An 8,851-nucleotide genomic window follows, 5' to 3' on the forward strand; every position below is an offset into this window, starting at 1 on the left:
TAATTCTTATAAATTCTGATAGCTCTCGACGAGGGCTATTTGTACTACCAGTTTCATTAACCTATCTTTTCCCATTCCAGCACAGTGGGCCATTTTAGATTTTTTAAATTTAATTTTTGAGTCAAAATTTCTCAAATCTGAAATGGATTCGGAATATAATGTTTACATATTCTGATAGATCTTGATAAGAACTATTATTGACGTTAATTTCATTCGCCTATCTTTTAACGATTTTGAAAAAAATTGAATTTTTCTATTTTAAAATTTAACTTCAAAAATACATGAGGTAAAGGTGAGACACTGCTATGTTATTTTCACAACATCTGTTGAGAGTCGAATCAAGAGAGCGACTCTCAGAGTAAAGCATGTTATGATGTGTTATTAATAACAGTGAGGTTTAACACATTTTGCTACACAGGTACAGAGGTAAATTCCAAAAGGAAAATATGTCGTAATTTATTTCTAATTTTGACAATATTTCGAAATAAATTTAGAATATAGCAATTATATATTCTGATACCTCTCGACGAAGGCTATATGTGGTACCAGTTTCATTGACCTATCTTTCCCCCATTCCACAGCACAGTGGGCCATTTCAGACTTTTAAAATTTAACTTTAATTTCAAAATTTCTCGAATCTGAAATGGATTCGGAATATAATGCCTATAGATTCTTATAGCACTCGACAAGGGCTATTTGTGGTAGAAGTTTGGTTGACCTATCTTTTTCGTGTCCAGCACAGTGGGCCAGTTTATATTTTTAAAATTTAAATTTAACTTTAATTTCAAAATTTCTTGAATTTCAAATGAATTTGGAATGTAATGATTATACATTCTAATAGCCCTCGACGAGGGCTATATGTGAAACTAGTTTCAGTGGCCTATCATTCTCCATTCCAGCACAGTGGGCCATTTTATATTTATAAAATTTTTCTTTTGAATCAAAATTTCTCGAATCTGAAATGGACTTGAATTATAATGCTTATATATTCTGATAGCTCTCGACGAGGGCTTTATGTGGTACCAGTTTCATTAACCTATCTTTTTCCATTCCAGCACAGTGGGCCATTCCAGATTTCTAAAATTTCAAAATTTCTCGCATCTGAAATGAATTTGGAATATAACTCTTGTACTTTCTGATAGCACTCGACGAGAGCTATATGTGGTACCAGTGTTATCAACCTATCTATCTCCAATTTCATACTTTAAACAAATCAATTTATTACCACTTATTTTTGCAACCAGCCATTCTTTAACAGTTCTGAGACATATACTCCTAATATTCCTTTAAGTTAGTTATTACTCATTGTGTTTTCTATTATTATTGAGTTGTTTTTTTAATTTTAATGCACATACAACGTCATTTTTTAAGTTTTAATCTAAAATTAAATTCAAATTTCCAATTTTTTTACATAAAAGAGCTCTGTTAACCGTTAACATAGCTCTGTTAACCTGTTAAAATTGCTCTGTTAAAGTTAAATTTTAAAATTTATCTTCACACACATGATATCTTTTTTTCTTCTTCTTTTATAAGCAAGTGCATAAATCGATTCAGGTATTGCTCTATGAGATAGACTAGTTTTGAAAAACAAAAAAAAAAAAAACGAATACAAAGACTTTGTGCCATAAGAATGTTGTAGCAATGATCTCATAGTATGTCATTCTAAAGATCTGCAAGTTGATTATTTTAAATTGTTATTAAATAATGGTTAAAACGAATATGTCAATGTCCAAAGTTTCGCCAAAATAAACATTGAAACTCATTATACCCTGCTCCACACTGTGGAACAGGGTATTATAAGTTAGTGCATATGTTTGCAACACCCAGAAGAAGACGGGATAGACACATGGTGTCTTTGACAAAAATGCTCAAGGTGGGCTCCTGAGTCGATATAGCCATGTCCGTCTGTCTTTCTGTCCGTGAACACATTTTTGTAAGTCTAATTTGCTTAAAATTTTGCACAAGAAGAACAATTAGTACTATAGTCAAGTGTGCCAAATTTTATTGAAATCGGTTCAGATTTAGATATAGCTCCCTGTAGGAACTTTATTTTACTTCACTGTATAATATTTTTACTTTGTTTATTTAGTTTTAAATAACTTTTATCGTTCCTCGTTTTGTCATAGAATTAAATATTTAATTATTTATCTTGCAGCGATTCTTCAAAGCACTTAATCTTTTTCTTTTGCACCAATTAATCGTTTGTGCAAGATTTTCTCATATTATTGTTTACGATTAGCCAATTAATATTCTGTTTGAAAATCTTATTTAGGCAGGATCGCCAATGTAGCGGATGGTTGTAATTAAGTAAAATGTATCTGCTTTCTTTATTTGGGTTCTCAAAAATGTTTTTTTTTTTTGAAAAACTCTCTATATAAAGGTTGATACGGTCAAAATTTGGTCAAGGGAAAACGCGTGTAAATCGGTGAAATCGTTTATGTAAAAAATCAAATTAAATTTCTTTTTCAAGTTCAATTAGTATAAAATTCAGGAAAAATATTCAGTTAGGCTTTCGCTTTTCCAAATCCGAATTGCCGGGCCTCAAGCTTGACACCTGCCATCCGATTTTGTACAGCCACCTTGTCCACCTTCTTCACTGCAGAAAGCCAGTTTGCCTTGAACTGCTTCTCGTCTTGAACAGTTTTTTTGGTCTTCTTTAGGTTCCGCTTGACAATAGCCCAGTATTTCTCAATTGGGCGGAGCTCTGGCGTGTTGGAAGGGTTCTTGTCCTTGGGAACCACCTGCACGTTGTTGGCGGCGTACCACTCCATGGCCTTTTTACAGATATTTCTTTGCGAACTTTGACAGTTTTATGTGCTTGAAAATATCTGCTACCTTTCCCCTTCCTTTTGCCGTATATAACTCCTGTCCCGGAAGCTGCTTGTAGTCGGCTTTGACGTAGGTTTCGTCGTCCATTACCACGCAGTCAAACTTCGTCAGCATCGTCGTGTACAGCCTCCGGGATCGCGCTTTGGCCGTCGTATTTTGTTTATCATCGCGATTTGGAGTCACTACCTTCTTGTAAGTCGATAGTCCGGCTCGTTTTTTGGCTCGATGCACTGTTGTAGACGATACGCTTGAAACTACCGGCAACTCTCTTTGTCGTCTCAGCGGCTTCCGGTTTTCGATTTCCCCCCGATCCAGACTTCCTGGCTGTCGACAAACGTTCCCCAAACACTTTAATTACATTTGTAACGGTTGATTTGGCAACTTTTAGCGATTTTGCCAGCTTTGCGTGCGAGTAGCTCGGATTTTCGCGATGCGCGAGCAAAATTTTGATACGTTGCTCTTCTTGCTTGGACGGCATTTTGACAACTGAAGAGTGAATTCCAAAATCAAACTAGGAGCAACATTCTACACACACACACCTTCAAAATGAGGGATGTTCAGGGTTCTTAAATGCAAAATTGAAAGAGATACGTCAAGTTTATATTGACCAAATTTTGACCGTATCACCCTTTATGAGTTATATGTGATACATACATAGTCCACAAATTGGATACTCAAGTACATTTCATATATAGAGTTCTTGATTTAAATTTTTTAGAAAATATTATCACTTGTTAATAATTAGTGTTGAAAGATCGATAACAATTTTTTATGTAATGAAAAACTTGCAAAAACATTACTTTAATTTTACAAGGATGAAAAAATAAAAGAAACATGTTAGGAGAGATAAAAAAGAGTGTTTGTGTTAATTGATTATCCACCAGTACAAGTTCCTATTTAGATTTATTCTCGTATCCAGGTCTTTCTTGGAAATGGAAGAATCAAATCGTAAATCATTGTTTAATATTAAATCGTTATTGATTGTCTTTATATTGGCTCTTCTATATTGGAAGAAGGCCATCTGAAGAGAAAGTGACAGCTATCCGCGATTTTGAAAAACCGACAACTGCAAGATTAATGCAAAAATTTATAGGAATGGTGAACTACTTCCATCGATACATTCTCACGCAGTACTGTAGGGACTTTATTTTACTTCACTGTATAATATTGTTACTTTGTTTATTTAGTTTTAAATAACTTGGTTACCATTCCTTGTTTTGTCATAGAATTAAATATTTAATTTATATAGAGAGTTTTTCAAAAAAAAAAAATCATTTTTGAGAACTCGAATAAAGAAAGCAGATACATTTTACTTAATTACAACCATCCGCTACACTCCCATATATATATGTTTCGCCCGATATGCACTAATACGGTCCCAGAAGCCAGAGTTTTACCCCAATTTGGTTGAAATTTTGCACAAGGAGTACAATTAGTAGTGTAGTCAAGTGTGCCAAATTTTATTGAAATCGATTCAGATTTAGATGTAGCTCCCATATATAGCTTTCGCCCGATTTACACTCATATGACCACAGGGGCCAATTTTTTGCTCCGATTTAGTTGACATTTTACACAGGGAGTAGAATTAGCATTGCAGCTATGCGTGCCAAATTTGGTTGAAATCGATTCAGATTTAGATATAGCTCCCATATATAGCTTTCGCCCGATTTACACTCTTATGGCCACAGAGGCCAATTTTTAACTCCGATTTAGTTGAAATTTTGCACAGGGAGTAGAATTAGCATTGTTGCTATGCGTGCCAAATTTGGTTGAAATCGATTCAGATTTAGATATAGCTCCCATATATATGTTTTTCTGATTTCGACAAAATTGATCAAAATTTGATTTCCTAGTAAAATCGCCACTGCTTAGTCGAAAAGTTGTAAAAATGACTCTAATTTTCCTAAACTTCTAATACATATATATCGAGCGATAAATCATAAATAAACTGCTGCGAAGTTTCCTTAAAATTGCTTCAGATTTAAATGTTTCCCATATTTTTTTACTAACATTGTGTTCCACCCCAGTGCATTAGCCGACTTAAATTTTGAGTCTGTAGATTTCGTAGGAGTCTATCAAATGCTGTCCAGATCGAGTGATATTTAAATGTATGTATGTGGGACAAACTTTTATATATAGCCCCCAACACATTTGACGGATGTGATATGGTATCGAAAATGTAGACCTACAAAGTGGTGCAGGGTATAATATAGTTGGCCCCGCCCGACTTTAGACTTTCCTTACCTGTTTTTTTACTAATATTGTGTTCCACCCTAGTGCCTTAGCCGACTTAAATTTTGAGTCTGTAGATTTCGTAGGAGTCTATCAAATGCTGTCCAGATCGAGTGATATTTAAATGTATCTATTTGGGACAAAACTTTATATATAGCCCCCAACACATTTGACGGATGTGATATGGTATCGAAAATTTAGACCTACAAAGTGGTGCAGGGTATAATATAGTCGGCCCCGCCCGACTTTAGACTTTCCTTACTTTTTTTTTTTTTTTTTTTTTTTTTTTTTTTTTTGTTTGCTGTTTTGGTCATCTTTTTGCTTAAGAAAAACATTTATTTTTTTCGTTATAATCATTACATGAATTAAAATCTCCCACTCATGCAACATTTAGAAAAAAATAATTTCACTTTTTTTGTTTTAAGTCCAAAATGCAAACTAACAGCAATGAACACAATTACGAAAGAGACCACATTTTGGAGCTCCTCAAGAAAAAAAAAACACCAGACGACGTAAGGCAATGGCTTTGAGATTAATACCCCCACATGTTCGTTGTCATCTAATGAATTGTAAAGTGTCTTGCGACATGTTGTACTATCGTTTATTGTGACGGCAGACCATTATCCCGGGTCCTACCATTAGCCAGACTATGAAACATATGCATGCGTCCTCGCGCCACTATCATTTCATTGTTGTAATATGTATATGGAACACTAACATCAGATCCATGATGGTGTTGCCGTTCGACAAACATTGGCATCATTAATGCCACACGAAAAACCATAATGGCAAAATATCAAAATAACAAAACGTTGGACACACTTTTTTTATTTTTTTGTGAATCCAAATTCGTCTAATAATTATTGTTTTTTTTTGTAAATTTGTTTGTTTTTCTTCAGTGTGTGATAAAAAAAAATTGTTGCAAATTCAATAGTATCGCGGTTACCCAACTATTTGTCATTCAGAATATCGCCATATCTTCTTCAAATGCGCAATAATTCCAATGAAAAAATTTTTTTTTTATTTTTTTATGAAAATCATTTGTAGTGATAGGAAAATATTTTTTATCCCACAAAATAAATTTAAGATTATAAAAAAGAAAATACAAATAAAAATTATTTATATAATTTTAAATGGTTTCTTCTGTAAACCAGAGAACGGCTGCGATCTACCGCAACCGACCAGTGTATTTAGTAAACACCAACATTTGCAATCTTAAAACACCAATTGGTAAAAAAAAATTTCAATCACCAATATCCAATGCAACCGACGACTGTCGGTGTTTGTTAATATTCTATGAATGTTGGTCTCTCGAAAACACAGTAGTAAAGCAATCACACAAATTGGTTACCCAAATCTCAGCATTTTGGTTATTCTCTTATTTGGTACTCTCTCAATTCTCGTGAGCTAATGCCAACTGCTGGTAATTGTTGTTGTTGAGTGCAATCACACTTAAGTGCCACACTCGTTTTTTGTTTACCGAGCGTTGTTACGATGTCCATTGGTTTAAGATTGCAAGACACTGCATACGAACATTGTTATATACTAGTGGTGTTTTTATTCTCGCATTTGTATCAATGTAAAAGATCGCATGGTAATTGGTGTCTTACTTACTGCCACCGACATTTTGTGGGTAAGATTGAAATACGAAAAAAAGCCACCGGTTGCAGTTCTCTGCTTTAAACCTTTGCAGTAAAACAAGTGTCGGCAAAAAAGCAATGTGAAAGTCATCTTTTTGGATCCGGAAATTGTGCAATATCGGATCGGAAGCAATTTTACGCGGGATTGACATAGACTGGATATCATTCTTTAAACCATCTTAAGCATTTATTTCTGATCAGATCTTCCAATGTTATGGTACTTCACAATTTCGGATACCATTTACAAAAATTTGAAAATTTTAACACATTTTTCTATGTCTTCGAGTTCACGTGATCAAACACCCAGAGAAGGAATATGATCACCTCAAACATGTTTCAAGAGCAAAATGTTATTTTTGGGTGGTGACCATGTAACATGGTTTTCGCAACCATGTTATTTTCTCGGAAATCATGTATATGATTTCGGCAAGCAGGTTATATTTGACGAGAAGATAACATTTTAGTGACAAACATGTTACATGGTCACCATACAAAAATAACATTTTGCTCTTGAAACATGTTCGAGGTGATCATATTCCTTCTCTGCGTGAATATCTCACTCGAAATTCCGAGAATTCTTAGGAAATGTGTCGCCATATTTTTTAAACTATTTTTTTGAAATTTTATTTGAAATTATATTTGTATACCCTACACCATAGGAGGGGTATATTAACTTTGTCGTTCCGTTTGTAACACAACGAAATATTGCTCTAATATATATATTCTGGGTCGTGGTGAAATTCTGAGTCGATCTAAGCATGTCCGTCCGTCCTTCTGTTGAAATCACGCTAACTTCCGAACGAAACAAGCTATCGACTTGAAACTTGGTACAAGTAGTTTTTATTGATGTAGGTCGGATGGTATTGCAAATCGGCCATATCGGTCCACTTTTACATATATCCCCCATATAAACGGACCCCCAGATTTGGCTTGCGGATCCTCTAAGAGAAGCATATTTTATCCGATCTGGTTGAAATTTGGTAAGTGGTGTTAGTATGTGGTATCTACTAACCATGTCAGAATTGGTCCATATCGGTCCAGAATTATATATAGCCCCCATATAAACGGACCCCGAAATTTGGCTTGCGGAGCCTCTAAGAGAAGCAAATTTCATCCGATCCGGCTGAAATTTGGAACATGGCTTTGGTATATGGTCTCTAACAACTATGCGAAACTTGGTCCATATCGGCCCATAATTATATATAGCCCCCATATAAACCGATCCGCAGATTAGGCTTGCGGAGCCTCTAAGAGAAGCAAATTTCATCCGATCTGGCTGAAAATTGGTACATGGTGTTGGTATATGGTCTCCAACAACCATGCAAAACATGGTCCATATCGGCCCATAATTATATACAGCCCCCATATAAACCGAAACCCAGATTAGGCTTGCGGAGGCTCAAAGAAAAACAAATTTCATCCGATCTGGCTGAAAATTGGTACATGGTGTTGGTATATGGTCTCCAACAAACATACAAAAATTGGTCCATATCGGCCCATAATTATATATAGCCCCCATATAAACCGATGTCCAGATTTGACCTCCGGACCCTCTTGGAGAAGCAAAATTCGTCCGATCCGGTTGAAATTTGGTATGTGGTATCTAACAACCATGCCAAAATTGGTCCATATCGGTTCATAATTATATTTAGACCCCATATAAACCGATCCCCAGATTTGACCTCCGGACCCTCTTGAAGGAGCAAAATTCAACCGATCCAGTTGAAATTTGGTACATTGCGCTAGTATATGGCCGATAACAACCATGCCAAAATTGGTTCGTACCGATCTATAATTATATATAGCCCCCAACCGATCCCCAATCACAGAAAATCACGATTGCCACTCAAGCCAAAAATAATCTACCAAAATTTTATTGTCATAGAAAATTTTGTCAACATTTTATTTCCATAGAAAATGTTGTCAACATTTTATTTCCATAGAACATTTTGTCAACATTTTATTTTTTTAGGAAATTTTGTAAAAATTTTATTTCTATAGAAAATTTTTCAACATTTTATGTTTTTAGGAAATTTTGTCAAAATTTTATGTCTAGGAAATTTTGTCAAAATATAATTTTTATTTTATTTTGTCAAAAATATATTTCTATAGAAAATTTTGTCAAAATTTTATTTATATAGACAATTTTG

Source organism: Haematobia irritans, chromosome 4 (genome assembly GCF_050003625.1).
Source record: "Haematobia irritans isolate KBUSLIRL chromosome 4, ASM5000362v1, whole genome shotgun sequence".
Lineage (NCBI taxonomy): Eukaryota > Metazoa > Arthropoda > Insecta > Diptera > Muscidae > Haematobia > Haematobia irritans.